This window comes from Centrocercus urophasianus, unplaced genomic scaffold, assembly GCF_019232065.1.
Source record: "Centrocercus urophasianus isolate 14NV4802_14NV808 unplaced genomic scaffold, USGS_Curo_1.0 seq_25, whole genome shotgun sequence".
Classification (NCBI taxonomy): Eukaryota; Metazoa; Chordata; class Aves; order Galliformes; family Phasianidae; genus Centrocercus; species Centrocercus urophasianus.
In genome coordinates this window covers 8893622-8905148 of record NW_024884811.1, presented here as the reverse complement: position 1 = coordinate 8905148, position 11527 = coordinate 8893622, and the positions used below count along the sequence as shown (strand labels likewise).

General features: G+C 36.1%; 1 long non-coding RNA gene across 1 annotated transcript; it reads right to left on the bottom strand.

Annotated features, from left to right (window-relative positions):
- Positions 1–217: 217 nt before the first annotated feature.
- LOC122164032 lies at positions 218–11273 on the bottom strand. Its single transcript, XR_006170113.1, has 4 exons — positions 7750–11273; positions 6925–7113; positions 4613–5617; positions 218–3594 (listed from the first exon to the last, which is right to left on the bottom strand). It is a non-coding gene; the product is annotated as an uncharacterized LOC122164032 (long non-coding RNA).
- Positions 11274–11527: the final 254 nt, after the last annotated feature.

The window sequence follows — 11527 nt, the reverse complement described above, 5'->3', positions numbered from 1 at the left end:
AGGTGGAAGCAAATCAGATCAGATTAACATCTAAATGCTGCGGTGCTTAACCAATATTCATTATTTAAACCATGCTATAATACTCTTAATGAAAAATACCATTTGATCATTTGTTTTCCTGGACCAGATGATACACTTCAATTTTTCAAAAAGTGGAAAATGCCAGTATTGAACTGGCAGAATTTTTTAGGAAAATAAACAAACTTTGGTGTGATAATACAACTATATGCTGAAGGGAGCGTATGAAATGCTGATTCCAGTGATCAGAATATTCTTTAATTTACAGAGAGTCACAGCCAGCAGCAAATTAAACAAAAACTGGTATGTTATCATCAACATACAATATTTTATATTGCTAGTAGTAAATGTCATATAATTTTGTGGCAGTGTTAGCTTTTATTGGCTGAACAGTAACTAATACATTCTTTTTATCTTCCTCAAGTCTAGCAGGTTGACAATGTTACACTGCTGCTCAGCACTCCCAAATGAAAGCTTTGCTGTCAGCCAACAACGTATGAGTCGTATCACTGACTCAGTAATATCCTAAAACTGTTCCCACTCTCAGCTCAAGTTGCAGAACATTTACTTTTCTCTGTACCCAAGTAGTCTAAATTGGTTATTTGTAGCACTGGAGAAATATTGGGGCACTGCACCAAGCTCAAACCTTGTGATACACTGAAGAAGCCTCTCCTGTTACAGATTTCAGATTTGCAGTTAGCTGCTATGGATTGGGATAATGGCAATAGCACCAAATGCTGGTTTCATCCATGCAATCTGAAGGCTGTTTAAAAGGCCAACAGAAACAACAAGGTATATGCCAGTAGCATATATGCCATATATGCCTTTGTGGGTATTGCGAGGGAAGTTTATCAGAGTGCTATCTCCCTTATTAGCTCCTTCACCTCTGCTACTGTTTTTGATTCCACTTTCATCTTTGCCTAATTTCAGTACAACTTGTTTAAAATGTCAGTTATTCACAGTTTCAAAAGAATGATAGCTATGTGTGACATGGGCTATATATGAGCAAGTATAAGAAGTTTCACTAGAATTCAGCCCACGAATAAAGAAAGTGAATTGCCATCAGTGTTGTTATGTCAAGATTCAAACTGCAAAGGAATAGCAGTTATAATCCAATAGCAGTTTTTTTTTTTGTTTTTTTTGGTTTTTTGTTTTTTTTTTTTAATTGTAACTTCATGCTATTTAGGTCTGGTCTGCAAAGAAAACAATCTTTAGAGTATCCATCGTCAGAATATTGCAAGACTGCAAATTAAACAAAGGCATTCATAATGAATGCTTAATAATAAATGTTTTCAATTAAAAGAAAAAAAAAAAAGTGTAGTTTCATCAGTCTTGTTCTTTGTTTGAGCCGCTGCCAAGTTCACACAAAGAATATAAAGAACATGAACAATATGAAATATAACTTTTGGAAATTTCAGCTTCAAGGAAGACATGAATGGTGACTTAAAACAGGCCATAAAGCTATTATGGTGATAGATTCCAGCTGGCAGCCAGAGCAAATTACAGGATACTTGAAGAACTGTATATTTCAACTTCTATGGAAGCTTAGAACACAGATATATTCTGGATAGGCTGGATGTCTGTTGCAAATCTAGTAGACCTATAAAAGCTTCACAACCTAGCTCTGTTTGATGATTGTAAAATAAAATAAATTCAAAGCCAGAGTCTCAAAGCAGAGTTTCCATTAGAAAATCTGTTTGTTTTTTTTTTTTCATATGCATGTTTCTAGGTTTATGAAGGCAAATTTATAGCAAAATAAGGAAAAAGAAAGAAAACATTGTTGTAATATGAATTCTACTTCTACCCAATGCTCACTCTTCTTTCTCACAGTGTGAGAGACATTAGTATTTCTCTTTCTGGAGGATAAGCAAGACAGAAAAGCCTATCTTATACTGGAGAAAGGTTCTGTGTCTTTAGTAGGCTTTGTGTTTTAGTAAGCTTTACAGGAAAATATACTTCTACAGAATGTAATTTCTCCAGGCATTGTATAGTACCCATGTAGAACTAGCAGTGAAAACAGTGAGCCCAGGAGGTCACAACCTGCTTAGAGAAGTCCCCAGGGGAACCAGCAGAGAGAAAGCAGAGAGAAAGCAGAGGCTGCAGTCAGCGTACAAGCACAGAAATCCTCCTCTGTGCTGGCTGATGAAGAAGAGAGGACCATCTGAGTGGCTGAATATGTTGTGGATGCCTTTGCTTTATAGTGCAGTGATGCACAAAGTTTCAAGCTGACTGAGACACTCCATCAGGACTTGAATATCACCATTTCCAATTCTTTGCTAATTTTCTCCTGCTGAACTAAGATATCACTGTGCAGTGCTTAGCTTATGCAGTGTAGACTTTAAACACCAGTTATTCCTGCAAAATAATTGTAGTTCTCCCTAGGATAGAGGGGCAAAGCCCAGCAAACATTGCCTAAGCACTTCAGGGGTGTTCCTTGTAAGCTCTGGGCAGAAGGGGTCAGCAGCTTGGTCACCATGTGAAAGGTATTTCATTTGCACATTACTGCCTTAGCAGGAGACTATGAACTATGGTTCCCATGGAGTTCTGGAGAGGCAATCAGAAGGCCTGCGCAGAACTCCTGGGAGCACCAAGGAAAATGTACAAAGGTATGTCAGGACAGGTCTAGCTACTTGGAAGAACAGGAACCTCCCTCCATCCTTTCCTATTTTTTTGCTGCCGTTGGAACTAAGACTTAGTTCACACATAAAATCAAGAAAAGAGCAGTAACTGCCTGGTGTTCGCAGCAGGGAAGCCTTTCGTAGCCTCCACTCCCCTTTACTTGCAGCAGCCATCCTCTGCCATGAGTTCACATAAGAGCAGGATACTACAAGTGGAAGAATAAATCAGTGTATTTTATCTTGAATTATTTCCTGTCACATGCACTATAAGTCTCTACTTAAAGTGCTTTGTTCACAGCAAGCAAAAAGGTGTTCCATCAATTAAAAGACAATTTATATGGAATATCTGCCTTGGAAAGCCATTTTTTTTCTTTTTTCAGGCCTACTCTCTTGACAGAGACAAATCTGCATGATATCACCAGTTTTTCCATACCTAAATTTTAAACTATGCCTTTCAGATGTACTCTAAATAGTACAACCAGTATCTGCCTTGTGAGGTTTTTTTTTTTGCTCTTGTACCTGGAAGGCAAAACTCTTTAGGAAACCCATATTAATTGAACTGAAATTTGCACTCTGACTGATAGATATTAGCAGAGGCAAACCGAACTAAAGGAAGGGGAAAAAAAAAGGAAAAAAAAGAAAAAAGAAACAAATAAATTTGATTCCAGATCTAGTCTGAAGAAAGAATGGGACTCCCTAGCAGTTTCTATTGCCAGTCATTGAGAGGAGATTGCATATTACAGCTCCTTTATTAAAAACAATGAGATAATACAATTGAGCATTATGGCCTCTGGGAGAAAAGAAGAGAACAAAATATAAGCCAGTCTGAAAGGATGGTGATGCAAACCTTCCTTTGATGCAATATTTAGTATCAGACCTTTCACTTTTGGTTGCTGGCTGAGAACCAGAATACACTTCATTAAGCCCCAGTGAAAAGTTACCAATAAACAACTTGCACCTGCAATTAAAAAACAAAATGAAGCATAAATTAAAATTGCGTGTGTGTAAGCTGTGGGAAAGTTGAGAGAAATAATGAATACCTCTTTTGAGTTGTATTTTTAGAGGCACAAATTGAAATTGGCCATCTCTTAGAGTCTCTCCTTATTTACTGCAATCTCCTTATTTACTGCAAAAAAGTAATGTACTTTTTTTTCCATTTGCTCAATGGAAAATTCATAGCAATTGAATTTATTTTTCTGAGCAGATTTAAAGACAGTTCCTTCATAGATTAAAAAAAAAATAAAATCAATATTGGTAGCTGGTCTTAAATACAAGTGCTTTTTCATTTCTTATAGTCATCACAAGGTTTTGTTGTCAATAAGTGTATTTCTGTGAATAGATTACATAAAACACACAAACAACCAAGAATGATCATCAAATGTTGCCACCAGCTAAAAATTCATACGACAGCTATTAAGAAAGATTTATATGCTGGAATAATCATGGATATTTAAAATGTCTTTTCAGTCTCCATGGAGACTCATCACTGCGTAAGTTACTGCACTCAAAGCTTAGATATATAAATAAAAACATAGGTACTACAGCTTCAGGGGAAGTCTGCATTTATCTGGGGCTTTCAAGTGCTTTCTGTACTATCAATCACAATGAAATAGTCTTTTAGATACAAGTATTTCTTAAAAAACAAAAGCTAATCTTTTCTTTATATTTAAACAAAGGTTTTCAAATCTGAATAGTTTTTAGATGTCTTCATTTTTTGCCATCCCACAGGAGAGGACTCGTGTTGCAGGCTCTATATAGGTACATCAAAACTGCAAGCCTTGAGCCAAACATTAATTTATTTTCTTTCCAGTTCTACACTTAACTATTTCTCTCTTTCTCAGTAAAGTCATACTAGGAAAACCCAGTCAGAACTGACTGTGCTAAGAAGAGATGTCCTGACAGCAGAATATGAAATGTCCTAGAAGACAGAAGGAAACCGTGAGAGGGTTACAATAATGAAGCTCTCTTAAACTTACTGAAAGAACTGTCCCACACAGCAAGCAGGGAGGGCATATGTACATAGCAAATGATGTGAGATCCCATCTCCTTTCTGGACAGGATGGCAAAATCCTGAATAGACAGAAAGGAAGCTTTCAAAAGAGGGAACAAATTAAACAATGTGTCCTCCAAGTTAAATTCAGCCAAGGAGAAGCGAAGGTATTTCTCAAGAGTGATAGCTACGTTGGAAAGTAGATATGCTTCTGGGAGGAAAAGACTGGAAGGTGAGCAGATGTCCTTTGGTGCTTTCCCTAGGCTAGAATCTACAGTAGGTGCAGGGCATCAGGTCAGGCTGAGAGGCAAAGTCCTCACGGAGGGATTTGCAGGGCTGTAGGGGATATCAGAAGGACCTGAAGAAGCCAGAAAATTCCCACATTGGAGGCGGTGAGTGAGTATCTGCAGCCTGAGCACCAGTTCTTAGACTGCGATTGGAACAGTGCAGGAGGGCTGACAGACCAAAACTACCTGGAAACTGCTGCTGGAAGCTTGTCTTTATCTGTTATTATTGCTATTGATCCTGACTCATACATCCCTTCATACTGATTTATCTCCTTTGTTTCTAGTGAAGCTCTTTAAAATCATTTCTCACTACTCTGTGGCTGAGCTATCTTCCATACCCTATTCCATGCCTATTGACATCTTCATTTTCACTGTGGTCTTCTTGAGCACCTTGAGACTGCTCTTTCAAAAATTTCATTTATGTGGTAGAAGGTTTCAAGGAAGGTGATGAAACTGGAAGGGAGCAAAGGCTTTCACTGGGAAGAGAAAGGCTGCTGTAGTCTCAGTATGCTACATAAAGCTAAAGGATGTTTGAAAAATAAATTTCAACAATTCTTGGAGAGGTTCTGTTTTCACAAAGGAGAATTCACTCTTGGACACATATTGATCAAAAGTCTATGATACAATTATCTTCCATTTCAGTCTGCTTTTATATACTCAGCTGCTGAAGTTGACTTTTCTGACAGCAGAAGTTATCTTGAGAACTGTACAGCAAAAGACACAAAAGACAAAACGAAGGTTTCAATATTGTTCTGGTGTATTCATAATATAAAACTGAAGCTAATGACAGCCCTTTCTCCACAAAGTCATTTCCTGAGCATTAAAGGAAGAGTACATTTTTGAAGCACAGTCGGCTTAAAACAGCAGAAAACTGTGCTACCCAGGAAAGAACACTGAGATTACTTGGAAATGTGCAGGTATCCCTGCTTGTCATAAAAACACAGGCATCCCTTCTACCTGAATTTGGGTGGTAACCTGTGTTCTTTCCTGAAGGAGTAAGTCCAAATAATAGAGTTAATCCCATGAGTTATAGAAAAGTGATGAGAATAAAGTTTTGTGTTAAATTATTGGGTAGCTTAAGACAATTCATATTCCCATGAGGTGTATGAAGGAAGGCAGCCAGACACTTTCTCCCATTCTTCTACATCTTATTTTCATATACAGAGAAAGCATTTGAGTTTGCTTTTATACCTTCTAGGTTATAGCAGCCTCACATGCAGCCATCTTATTCCACAGGTGTGGGCAGACCTTGCTACCTATGCCCACACCAAGGCAATCAGGCTGAGGAGGAACTAGGGGAGCATTTTGAAGTGTAAAGCTGTACTGCATGTGCATGTCGAATTTAAATATTACTGTAGAAACCTGAATATTGCACTGCTGCTAGTTACAGCTTATTAAATGCAAATCTAATATTCTAAAGTTCTAACATTCTAATAAATCTTCTGCATTTGATGCTGTTTGCCTTGCTGTTTTCATAGTGGAATATAGCCAGCATAGTTGAGATCATTTAGGACACCCAGTCCTTTTCTGCTTTATTTTCTCCTGTTGTATATTCCATGTTTATTTTCAGATTTTAAAAAATTGCAGATTTTTTAAGCAGGTTAGCTTGATCCTAGCCCATGCAAATTTTGTGTTGAATGCAAAGCGAAGTTGAAAACTTTTCTGACTTCAGGAAAACCAACTTTTCACTTTCCATGTCTCTTTAACTGTGCTAACTAGGATATGAAACGATGTTGAAAAAAAGAGAAAAAGAAAATACTTTCCAGATTTCATTTTTTTTAAAAAAGACATCGACATTGACATTAACAATGACAATAAAAATGAAATTTTTCATACTGCAAAACCTGAGCAGGGAAATTATGATATAGGCTTATTCTTATTTAGCAGAATACTTGAATCATTAGTTCTGTGATGTATGTTCACATCCAATTCCTGTATTTTGTATGCTTTTTCACTGTGTTAGAGGGATTGTCTTGTACTGCAGTCAGCATTCTCCTAGACTTGAACTGACCTGAAAACAAGATCTTCATTTAGACCTTGAAAAAAAGGATCTTCTCCTGATAGTAGAAGCATCAGGAAACGAATGGCATCGTGAAGCAACTATTCCAGTATTTAAATATCTTCATTTTTATTAGAGATCTTTAATATGATTAATTGTAACTCAAGGAAACATAGCACTTCTTTTTTTACATGTTGAGATCTGTAAACACACACACAAAAGAAAGAAACAAGCAAACAAAAAGAAAACCACTGATGTATTTCACATGAGACTCTTGGAGTGGAATATTCTCATAATTACAAGTGTTTGGATTTCCTCTTAAGCATTTCTAAGGCAATCATTCACAACAGTTTTTATTAACTTCATTTTTACTGTATTGCTTTTTGAATGTATTTTTTTTTTTTTATCCTGAAAAAACTGTGGTACTTTCCTAGGTATATCTAATTGAAAACTATCATTTTGTTTCATTGGTTGCTCTTCTTTTTGATGTTTTTCTCCTCTATTTTTAAGCCATGTCTAACATTGTACATGTACAAGAACTTGCCACAGAGCTGAACACCTTCATGTATTAAAAATCAAGTTTAAATTGTTTTTTGCTTTCTCATTAGCAGATATAGCTAAGATCCATCATACAGAAATCACCAAGTCTTTCCTGATTAGGTACCTGAGAAGTAAAAATGCTTGAAATATTGCTTGTTTAATATTCAGGAATTAATTAGCATGTACAGCATTCCTTTTGATTAGCATATTTAATTCTCCATTCATTGAAAAGCAACAACAAAAACTGAGGAAGCTAAGGGAGAAGGAAGAGAGCATCTGAAAAGAATATATACGTACCTTTTTTTGTGGAGTATGTGGTTTACTTTTGAACCATACCAATGAAGCTGGGAATGTCTTTCAGTTTTGCTTAGTTTTTTGACATGGGGGAAAAAAGCAAAAGAAAGAAAATGAAGTGGAATCTTTTTTTGTAAATCAGTTAGCTAACTATTTTGTTCTATTTTTCTTATTTTTTTTTCTTGGTATTTCAGTCAGGACATCTGGAGTTATAGATTATTTCTTTGAGCTTTGAATTTTTGGGAGATACTGCAGTGACAATGAATGAACAGCCTGTCCAATATATGTTTTTCTGCATACATTTCAACCTTTTATTGTTGTTGATCTTTACTGAGCTGCGACTAAAAAGAAAAAAACTGCTATGGAAGAATGCAGTCACAGGCATGAGTGTGCTAACTTACAAAACATTTATAACAAGTAAAATTGTTGTCTGTGTCCTAAGAAGGAAGGTGTTAATCTTCAACTAGACAAAGTTAATTTGAATAATGGAAAGATATGAGAATGATGTCTGTAAATTATATTACTGATACTCGTATGCCATTATAAGATATAACAGGAAAAGCAGACAATGAAATTCTAGGAGCATTATGAACTGCAAGGAGAGAATAGCCTGATTGTTGACAGTTGGTCAATATGAATGATTTTTGTGATGGATTGTACACTTTATTGTAAGAATACCTATAATTATCTAGTCTGAACACAGCATACAGTGAAGAAGGACCTAGAAATAAATGCTCTAATAATCATTTTCAGCATTATCTGATCTGCCGTGTCCAGCATTTAAAGACAAGCAATAGGTTCCTGTCTGTAACTAGGCATCATATCCTATCTGACCTGCAGTCGGCAACATCACTGGGATGGGGATGTCCTATTTCTGTGGCCAAACTAAAAAAAAAATATTTCAATCAATCCAAGAGTCATCTCTTTGTTTAAAGAATAATTTTACCCAAGTAAGAGTTGGGGAGAAAAGTCGGTGTAAAAAAAATACCTTGTTTTTTCTTGAAACTGGTCAGAGAAGAGCTGAATTGACTTTTTAGTGAAAGAGTCTGTGTGGCTTGCTAAAGAATTCAGATTGTTTTGTTACTAACTGCACTTTCATAATGGAAATAAAGAGAAGGAATTAGGCAATCTTCCTAAACTCACGATTTCGGTGGTGGGGGTCCTTTTTCTTATATATAGTGGGTAGTGTGTAGAGCCCATGCAACATGTAGCAGCTGGCTTTACATCCCCTTTCTACTTGAGAGTCATTGAGTCTATGTAGCTTACTATGTCACTGCTTCGCAGTGGTGTGTTCTGTCATGTTGAGGCATATTCCACAGGACATTTGCATACTCTTTGGAAAATTTGATGTGATTCTTAATAAGATGCATTCCATATGTAATTTTGTGTTAGGAGAATGAATGAATGGAACATGTACCATGGTGTCTGTGTGAGTCTTCTTTGTTGTTATGAATTCAGAATGGAAAAAGGCATTTATAATGAAAGTTGTTAAGCAACCTGCCATGCCAATAAATATTTCAGGCTTATTTTAGGCATGTCTGACTTACACTGCCTGTCATCATAGGGAGGATATGCAAAGATATTTGCCACATTACTTTAAATGCCACAAATAAGACTGTGGTTAATCATTTTCTCTGAAGTGCATTCAGTGTCTGTTAACTCCAGAATAGTGGTAGTGCTGGAGATTTACCTACTGAGAGGGAAGGGAATCTCATTCCAAATTTTTACCACTAGTCCCTGAAAAGCTAAGTTGTTTTCCAACCAGAATCTAAAACCTAAGCAGTCTCACAAGTCAGGTTCATTTCACAAATAAGTATTGAATGCAAAGTTAAGTCTCTTGTCACAGTCAACATAATCTTTAGTAAGTTGATGCTCAGAAGTATTTACACTGCTGAAGATGGTCCGTCTTGCTAAAGCTGTCAGTTTTAAAAGGCTCCATAAAGACAGGAGTCTATGAAATATGTCAGGCATTGCTACCTGACATAATGTAAAACAGGAAAATAGAAAATAACCTTTGAAGAGCATTATGTAGTTTAAGGAATGGTATGTGAACTTGGTCTAGGATTCTAAGAAATATGAAACTTGAGTTCATTTAATTAAACCTCTTTTGATGTTTGGAATGTTTACAGGCCTTGATCCAGGACCATGAGAGACAATCTTCCTTTTCTATTTTTAAAAAACAAATGTAACATCGAAATCTCAAGAGATAATATTTCAAAGAAAATGCTGAATATTTATGAGAAATTTTAAGATAAGTGAAATCGTTTCACTTGGAGTGCTGCGAACATAGAAACTTTTAATATATTTTCTCATAAGAAAGATTCCCTAGTGCAAGCAAATCCATCTGCTCTCTCCAGAAATTAATAAAAAATGGTAGGCTTCAGAAAGAAGGCTTTATATTGTGACCTTAAAAGTGAGTCTAAAAATCGTACTACCAATTAAGCATGATGATGTGAACTACTGGTACATTACAAATATAACCCAATTTTATTTGCACAGTACAGTTTTTTACAATCCTCAATTATTTTCTTCTTTCACTAGATTCAGTTGAGTTTCAGATTATGGTTTTTTTGGCTTTCCTTTCTTTTTGCCCATTCCCCAATGTTGTCTTTCTCTGATGTCAAAGAACAGAGACCAAATGTCCCCAGAATCTGTTAGATCAGACAATGCTAGACAACTGAACCAGGCAACACTGATTGCTTCTGGGATATGATGCTAGAATGTACTGTACCACTTAGACATCCAGATTGCCTAGGATTATCCCTAAATTAGCAATGCATGTTGCTCTATACCTGCTTCATGCATTATCCCTGCAATAATGATTCTTTCTGTTTTCATTTTCCTGTACCCTGAAGTTTAATAGTACATGATGAGAAAGGTAGATTGATTTAGACACAGTTTTCTCTCTGTTGCTAATACACTGCATTAAAGGCCTTATCAGAACTGAGTGGCAATTGTAATAGGCTTCGTCCAAAAATGTTATGTAAAGTGTCAGTTCTTACAAAAACAAGCAAACCTTTGGCCGTGAGGAAGAGAAAATAATGTTATATATCTAGTGGAAATTTATCTCAGGTTTGTACATTCTGTAACAGGACGTGGGGTGGCTTATTTCCATAAACAGCAGCTTATTGATGTTTTTAAAGTAGTTATTGTGAAGAAAATAGCATGTAGGCCAAAATATTTTTGTGTTCACAAGTACTTTAAATGCATTCAATACAAATTCTTGTTAAGGTTTTTTTAATCAAATATTTGCAGATGATTGGTATTTCTGCATTATTGTTCTCAAGTATTTGTCTCACTTTATAAGCTTGTAAGTGAGGAGGAAACAAAGTAATGCCTTTAAGTGGTACACAAACCTTTTAAAATAAACTTTGCAAAAAAGTTGCACCTTACATCCATACAAAGCAGTTAGAAAGAGGTCAACAGTGAGCATCTTGTTTGAAGAAAGCATTCAAACCTGTTTCCAGGGTAACCAGTGCCATTCTTTATAAATCTCTGCCATGCTTCCACCTGTTTTGCGAAGTTGAATGCTTTTTTTCATTTCCTGAGGTACAGTTTGAACTTTAACACACACATGTAAACACACACACACCACATGCTGCTTTCTCTCCCCTGTAACAAAGGAGATAAAAAAAGTAAATAAAAGGTGGTTAATATTTAAACTGTTAATGCAGGTGTCTCAGTAGTGCCTTTTTAGGAGTATTCTAAGTGGTGCTGAGCAGCACTTGAACAAATTGCTCTTCCAGGAAAGACAGATTAATTTTGGATGGATTCCTGGGTA